We start from the raw sequence: 8,596 nt of genomic DNA on the forward strand, positions 1-8,596 counted from the left end.
TTTCATAGATTAACAAATTGTAAAATTAACTTATCAAAAATGTGTCATAAAGGCAGTCAGCAGCCCTTGTTGATTTCATTATGAAATTTTACTCGTAGCTTCAAACAAGATGGATTATTTGCTAGTATCAGTGGCTTAAATCATTGAATACAGCAGTTTAGATTTAGAAAAATATACCGAAAGACTAGAATCCATCTACAACAAAGAAAAAATTACTTCAAAACCTTTGTGGAAAATTGAATAGAAGATAAGTTTATTTTGGTCCCAACATTTTGAAATCATACCTCTTTTTTGTAATATGCATTTGCAATGAATATTTTGAAATACTTTCATAATAAAATATTTATAAATAGAAGTTTTTGCAAAGAATTGAGTAACTCTTTGGAATATATGACTTCAAATCACAAAACAGAATACAAGCAAAGACTCTTCAAAGTTACCTAGTGCAGCACTTTAACTTAAACAATGGGAAAACTTGGGCTCTGTGAAATTATTTATTTAGAATTTTACAATTACGAAGTCAGTAATGGTTGATTTGGGACTTAAGGGCCGGCCTTCTAATTTATTGTAGAGTTATCTTTCCATTACTCCTTTTTTAAAAAATAATTTTTAATAAATAGTTTATTTATTTATTTGAAGGTAGAGTTACACAGAGAGAGATGGGAGAGGCAGAGTAAAGGTCTTCCATCTGCTAGTTCACTCCCCAGATGGCTGCAATGGCAGGAGCTGAACTGATCTGAAGCCTGGAGCAGGAGCTCATTCTGGGTCTCCCATGCAGGTACAGGGGTCCAAACACTTGAGCCATCTTCTACTGCTTTCCCAGGCAATCGCACAAAGCTGGATTGGAAGATGAGCAGCTAGAACATGAACTGGCACTCATATGGGATGCCGGTGCTGCAGGCAGAAGTTTAGCCTACATCGTCACAGCGCTAGCCCCCTAAAAAATTATTTTCAATTAACAAATAATAATTATGTATATTTATGGATATATTGCAGAACGATTCATTAAAGCTAATTATTTTGTACATCACCACAACACATTTAGTCTTTATGGTAAGGACTTATATAGTATTTTAGCAGTTTGAAAACATACAATGTATTATTATTTGTGGTCACTGTGCAGTGTTATGACTTCGTTTTGAATTAGAGAGTATTAAAAACAGCAAGGTATATAGTAGTGATACATACATCAATTATGAGAATTTCCATTCTAATTTGTACCATATCCTTTTCATTGATGACTTTCTCTTCTTTATTTTTATGTATTCTTAATAAAACACTCCTTAAATGTCATATTTTATTTAATGATTTACTCTTTATGGGTATTAAAATTTTCGTTTAAACATCCTGTCATGGCTTGTGATAAGTTTTATTTCACATTGTAAAACCAACCTGCATGGTGTGGAATAAAACCTAATTCCATTTTTTAAGTGAAAAGTGTACATGAATTGAAACACATTGTTCCATTTTCCCAACTTATATGAAACAGAAGTTTAGAGAAATACCCTTAAAGATATTTCTCTGTGAATATGGATAGATGGCTGCAGATTGGTCCTTTTACAAATATGTACTGGTGTATATTTGTATATTTGTCCAAATACAAATAGCAGCTTTTACCTGATAATACCAGTTAAATTTCTCAACATGATTGTTAAAAGATTCTTGTTTCCTGGAACAATTCTTCATTAAATGTGTACATTTTAGAAGCTGTTAAAATGAATATAAATTAGAACATCTAAAGAGAATGAGTTATGTAAAACAGTTCATTAAATGTACTTTTTTTAGGGTTTATGTAAAGATAGAGTGTTTTCCTGGGGCTCCCATCTATCCTAGGATTTCAGCTGTGTTCTTTAGAGAACTGAAGTCTGTTTCTGTTGAAAAGCCAGGTGTGGGTTATTATAATAACTGGCATCACAGATTTATTTTTAATTATTTATGAAAGTGATCTAAACAATGGAATCCCCAAATGAAAATACACAGTGATGTTTTAGAAACCATCTGTGATTATTTCTAGCACCAATGAGATGCCAATTTTGCTTTTCTTGTTAACTCAGGAAGATATCAATTTGATGCAATATAATTTTTCAAGATATATATATATATATATTCAGCATCTAATATACAAAATATTTTAAATAATCAGTGTAGTTCCATGTTGCTTTACTGGGAAACAAAAGAAATGGAGATTGTGAAAGAGGGTTGACATGAACTCCCTCAATATAATTCAGGAATAAATTTATAGGTCAGAATTTAACCTTTACAACAATGCTGAAATTGGGGAAATGTAGAAAAATAATGCCTTGGCCGGCGCCGCACCTCAATAGGCTAATCCTCCACCTGCGGCACTGGCACACCGGGTTCTAGTCCCGGTTGCTCCTCTTCTAGTCCAGCTCTCTGCTGTGGCCTGGGAGTGCAGTGGAGGATGGCCCAAGTCCTTGGGCCCTGCACCTGTATGGAAGACCAGGGGAAGCACCTGGCTCCTGGCTTCGGATCAGCGCGGTGTGAGGCCGCAGCGGCCATTGGAGGGTGAACCAACGGAAAAAGGAAGCCCTTTCTTTCTGTCTCTCTCTCTCGCTGTCCACTCTCACTCTACCTGTCAAAAAAAAAAAAAAAAAAAAAAGAATGCCTCAAAGTCTAAATAATCAATAAGATATGAGTTGCTGGTAAATACTTTTCTTCGTAGGCAGAGTTTCAAGTGGATCAGGATTCACATAGATCACTATCAACCAATGGGGTGATATTAATATTCTTGCACAAGTCTAAAGCATGTCAATCAAGGAATATGGTTAAATAATTTTTTGGCATTGCATTTTTTTTCGTTTTACAAGAACAAATCCTAGTTTTGGGATATAAAAAGACATAAATGCACACAGAATAAAATAAAAATAAATGAACAATAATGAGTCCATTACTAAGTAAGCTAATCTTAATAGTTTGGTGTGTATTTTAGTGCTGGTGCTGTGGTGCATAGGGTTAAAGCTCCAGCCTGTGGTGCTGGCATCCCATATGGGTGCCAGTTAGAGTCTCGGCTGCTCCACTTTCAATCCAGCTCTCTGCTAATGTGCCTGGGAAAGCAGTGGAGGATGGCCCAAGTCCTTGGGCTCCTTCATGCAAGTCGAGAAGAAGCTCTTGGTTCCTGGCTTTGGATTGGCTCAGCTCTGGCTGTTGAGTCAATTTGGGGAATGAACCATCAGATGGAAAACCTCTCTTTCTCTGTCTCTACCTCTCTCTGTAGCTCTTTCAAATAAAGTAAGTCTTTAAAAAAATAGTTTGGTGTGCACTTTTCTACTTTTCTGGTGCAAACATATATGTATAGTTTCATTTATGTTATTTTTTAAAGTAATTACATGCTGTTACACAAACTGTTTTGCAAACTGGTTACTGTTAACCTTATAATGAACAAATGTCCACGTTATCCTCAATGCTTTCACGTAGACTTAAATTATTGAATTGTTTTCTCAAAGAAAGGTGTACCATAATTCATTCATCATTTATTAGTTATTGGTAGTTTGCCAGCATTAAAACAAAATGCTTTCAAGGACATATATTTGCATGAAAACTTTTTTACAATGTAGGATATCTTTTGGAAGGATTTGTATGAGAGCACTAGAAATCAAAGTGTTTTGGTTATTTTTCTTTCAGCTATATTTTTTTCTAGTAAGGTCTCCTGAGGAAAGCTTACATCTACTTGCAGTTCCTGCAGATCTAAGTGACTGTTACCTTTTAGGAGTATCCTCTGTTCATCCTTCATACATAAAATTATGTGTATGTTTATCTCATTAATTGCACTTAAGTTCACGTAAAGTTTAATGAGCTTGGTGCCATAGGGGAGACAACAACACAGAGAAACCAGGACATCTAATGCCAGAAGAAGGGAATGACTTTTTTATAGGAAATGCATTTCTGCCAGACGGTTCTAATAGAGGTTAGGGAAGAGAAACAGAATGGGAGCTGATTGAAGGCTGTAAAGGAATAGGGGTCAAGACTGAGGTTGTGGTGTAGCTGGTAAAGCTTTTGACAGCAATGCCTGCATTCCATTTGGGCTCTGGTTGGAGTCCTGGCTGCTCTACTTACTATCCAGCTCCCTGCTTATGGCCTGGGAAAAGCAGCAGAAAGAAGCCCATTGCTTTGGCCCCTGGACCCATGTATGAAACCCAAATGAAGCTATTGCCTCCTATCTTTGGCCTGGCCCAGCCATGGCCATTGTGGTCATCTGGGGAGCAAACCTGTGGATGGAAGATTTCTCTCTCTCCCTCTCTCTCTGACTTTCTCACTCTGTAGAGTAGTTTGATGATAACCTCCTCAATAGATAACATATAAGCCCATTTAAGAATATACAAGTAAACCGAAAGTAAAATAGGAAGAGAAAGTACTTTTACCATTTTTGTTTTCTGCAATAATATATATTGTTATAATAACTTGAAAAACAAAGGTTTTACACATAATTATAAATAATACATAATAAATAATATATAATAATAGTATATAATAAATATAACCACTAGCACAAAATAGAAAGTTTCTTAAGTATCAGAAGGGTTATATGCAAATATAAAAATAAACAGACAATAGAATGAAACAACAATCTATAAAAAATAATAATTATAATGTTGAACAATAAAATTAACACCAAATATATCTATTTACCAGCATGTCACTAAAACTTTTCCATTTTAAAAGTAGATTTTCATACTATATCATCATTACCTAACCTATGCTCCAGAAATATATCTCTAAAATATGGTATAATGATTGAAAAATAAAAACTTTGGCAAAGAATATGTGAGTGATAAAAGTATTTAGAGTGGTCACTTCTTAATATAAAACCAAGAATATTCTGCTCAAAACTTTAGATAAAAATACATGGCATTTTCTAATGCCAAAAAGTTTTATTCACAATGAAGCATGGCAATTATGATTTTTGTTCACTGCATTATAAATAATAAGAACACTGACAAAAAAAGGAGTAAAGTGTGATTATAGAAAAATAATTTATGTAAATCTTATCTTCAAGAAAAAAAGTCAAAGTAAAAGACAACAGCTTATGAAGTAGATATGATTGCTCTGTTCCAAAGCCTGTATCTGAGGGTCTGTGTTGTGGTGTAATGGATTGAGCTGCTGCCTGAGAGAACTACATTCCATATTGGAGCACTGGTTCACATCAGGGCTACCTGTTTCCAATACAACTCCCTGTTAATGTGTCATGGGAAGCAGCAGAGTATAACCCAAGGACTTGGGCCCCTGCAACTCATGTGGGAGACCAGGAGGCAGTTCCCAGCTCATGGCTGTTTTGGCCATTTGGAGTCAACCATTGGATGAAAGTCTGTCTCTGTCTCTGCCTCTCTCTCATTCTCTCTCTTTCTCTCTCTCTCTCTCTCTCTATCTCCCCTCTCACTCTCTGTTGCTCTGCCTTTCACATAAATAAATAAATAAAACTTCAGAAATTATACATGGTTATATATCTGGTAAAGCCAATAAAGCCTTCCAAAGATGTATCAAAGTCCTAATTCATAGAATTTATACATATTTTTGGAAAAGGTATATTTACATATGTGTTTATTAAACAGTTTGAGATAAGAAAATTACTATGAGTTATATAGAATGAGCCCTAAATTTTATCTCAAGTATATTTATAAGAGAGATAGAGGGAGATTATACATACAGAGAGAGGATGAAGGGAAGGCAGCACAGGATTAGGGTGATGCAGCCCCGTGCAAAGAACACCTATAAATGCCGGCAGTTCCCGAAAATTAGAAGAGGTAAGGAAATTATTTCTTTCTCAACCCCTCTGTAGACAATGAAGTCCTGCCAACATATTGAGTTTTGGATTCTTGACTTCCAGAACCTCTAAATTCTGTTTTTCTTATGCTAGCAAGTTTGTGGTAGTTTGTTATACAAATTGTTCTAAACAAATAAAATATTGTATAAGAAAATAGAAAACATATTGTTTACTAGGGTTTAAGAAATAATTATATAATATAATTATTGCATTTCTCTCACTCTAAAATTCTATCACTTACAAGAAGTATTATTTTTGTACCTTTAGCACTGTAAATATACTGACATTGCAAATGTAATATATCTTTGCTTGATTGACACATGCTAATTTTAGACTTTTGTATACAAAGTCTTAAGTTTCAGAATACAGTTTAAATTCTCTAAGGCAATAATTATAATACTATATAGTATTTTATAGAATGTAACATAAAATGGCATATTAAAATATATATAATATTATAATTGTATATATACCTTCACAGTGTAAAGACTTGTTTTTTTCCATTCCCCATTTTTCTTCAAAATAGTCTGCCCCTGTGATACTGATTTCACACAGCAAATATGCCAGGTACAGTTACTAAGCTTGGGCCATCAAACAGAGATGAAGCACAACAGATCAAGTTCAGTCCTTGCAGGAGTGGGAAGAGCTATTGATTTCTTGATCCACTAAGCAGAAGACTCGGAGTCCTAGATAGAGCTGGGCTCCCTCACGGTCTTTCCTTGTTCAGACAGCAAAATATTTGTATCCCTGATATTGATCATCAGGGTTCTATAAACTTATTTTTTCTTGGTCATTCTTGGTAGACATTGATTATCATTATTGATCTGTTATTGTGTTCAAAGGTTTTTTATTTTTATTGGTATGTTTCTCTTCTTTCAATATTGCTGATATTTTTCTCTTACCTTAATTGCTTACTCTGCCTACATTGAGTTTATTTTTCTCATTTGTCTTCTAATTTCCTAAAATGGATTTTATATTACTTTTTACTTTTCTTGCCCTGTATAAACCTTTAATGCAATGCATTTTTTTTCTAAGCACTATTTTCTTTATCTCCAAGTTGTGATATGTTGTACTAATCATTAAATTTGGCATAATTCTAATTGTTCTGTGACTTTATATGTTTTGGTCTGTATGGATACACACAGTGACACAGAGAGGGGGAATAGAAAGATTCGTGAGTACTTGAAACCAGCAGAGGCTCAACACCTCATAATTAGTCATTGGTAAACTAAGAAATTAAATGGTTAGTCTGAACTCAATGCCTATTTTTTTGAGCCACTACAAAATAAAGCCTTTTGCATTTGTTTAAATTTCAAATTCAGAAGTTTCATAGCTAATGTTTACTTGTTTATCATTGTTCAGTACTCCTATCCTGTTACTGGTCAGTCCTTGCAATTAGAAAATTTTAATGTTAGCTTAAAACATCCTTCTATTCTATTCTAAATCTCTTTACAACTCCTAAAAGTCATCAGAATACAGTTTCAATCTTTGAATTCATTCCCATATTATTCTTTAAACCATTATTTCTATTTCTGTTACTGATTTCTAGTTAGCATATCTTCAGGAGAATCAAATATTACTTAAAATTTTTAAAAAAGAGATTTATATATGTTTAGAATTATAGCTGGATACATTACAAAATAGGCTATTTTAGCAAAAGGCTAATGTAAAATGAATTATGAGTAAAGAAGCCTAGATAATAAATTATATAAGTAGATTATTTAATTCCCATTGCAATAATAAAAGATGGCCATGCTGGGCACATGGCAACACCAAAGACTATTAAATGAGTATGATCAGCTCCAATTGGAGGCTATATATCTGGATCTAGTGTCCTGGGGCCAGTGTTAAATTTTTAAATCTTAATTAAAACTAAATCACCATTAGATTCTCTCCTCAATATCCTCTATGCCTCTCTTCCTTGTTCTCCAGTTTCTCTGTCTTTGCTGATGCTTATTTTTTTCTTTATCAACATATCCTTCTCTAAACCATGGAGAAAGTTCTTTCATTTACTCTGCTATGATTTAGTTTCACACTGGTCATTTTGTTCTAACTTTAAATATTATCTTTTTTAAAAATTTAGTTATTATTTGGAAAGCAAAATGATTGAGAGAGAGGGGAAGAGACTTAAGGAGATGTTTTCTACCTACTGGTTCATTCCTCAATTGGCTTCAATGACCAGGGCAGTTCCAGGCTGAAACCAGGAACCTGGAATACCATACAAGTCTCCTTTGTGGGTGGCAGGGACCAAGTAGTTGGTCAATGTTATACTTCTTTCCCATATGCATTCACTGGGAGCTGGATAGGAAGCAAAGTAGCTGGGACCTGACCTGGCACTTCAATATGCAACGTGGCATTGCAAGTGGAAGCATGACCCCCTGCACCACAACTGCCCCAGCAGTTATCTTAAAGCTCTATCTTACCATCTGTCCTCAGAAGAGGGTATAATACAGAAAATATTTTTTCTATCTTTTCTTTATTTCTAAAGATATTTTCCTACTTCTTTTGAAAAAATTAAAAGTAATTCTGAATGCAGGTGGGGCCTGCACTGTGGCATATTGGGTAATGCTACAGCCTGCAGTGCTGGCATCCTATATGGGTGCTGGTTCTAGTCCCGGCTGCTCCTCTTCCTATCCAGCTCTTTGCTGTGGCCTGGGAAAGCAGTAGAAGATGGCCCAAGTGCTTGGGCCCCTGCACCCTCGTGGGAGACCCAGAAGAAGCTCCTGGCTCCTGGCTGCAGATCAGCACAGCTCTGGCCTTTGCAGCCATCTAGGGAGTGAAACAGTGGATGGAAGACCCCTCTCTCTGTGTCTTTCT

Source organism: Oryctolagus cuniculus, chromosome 2 (assembly GCF_964237555.1).
Source record: "Oryctolagus cuniculus chromosome 2, mOryCun1.1, whole genome shotgun sequence".
Classification (NCBI taxonomy): domain Eukaryota; kingdom Metazoa; phylum Chordata; class Mammalia; order Lagomorpha; family Leporidae; genus Oryctolagus; species Oryctolagus cuniculus.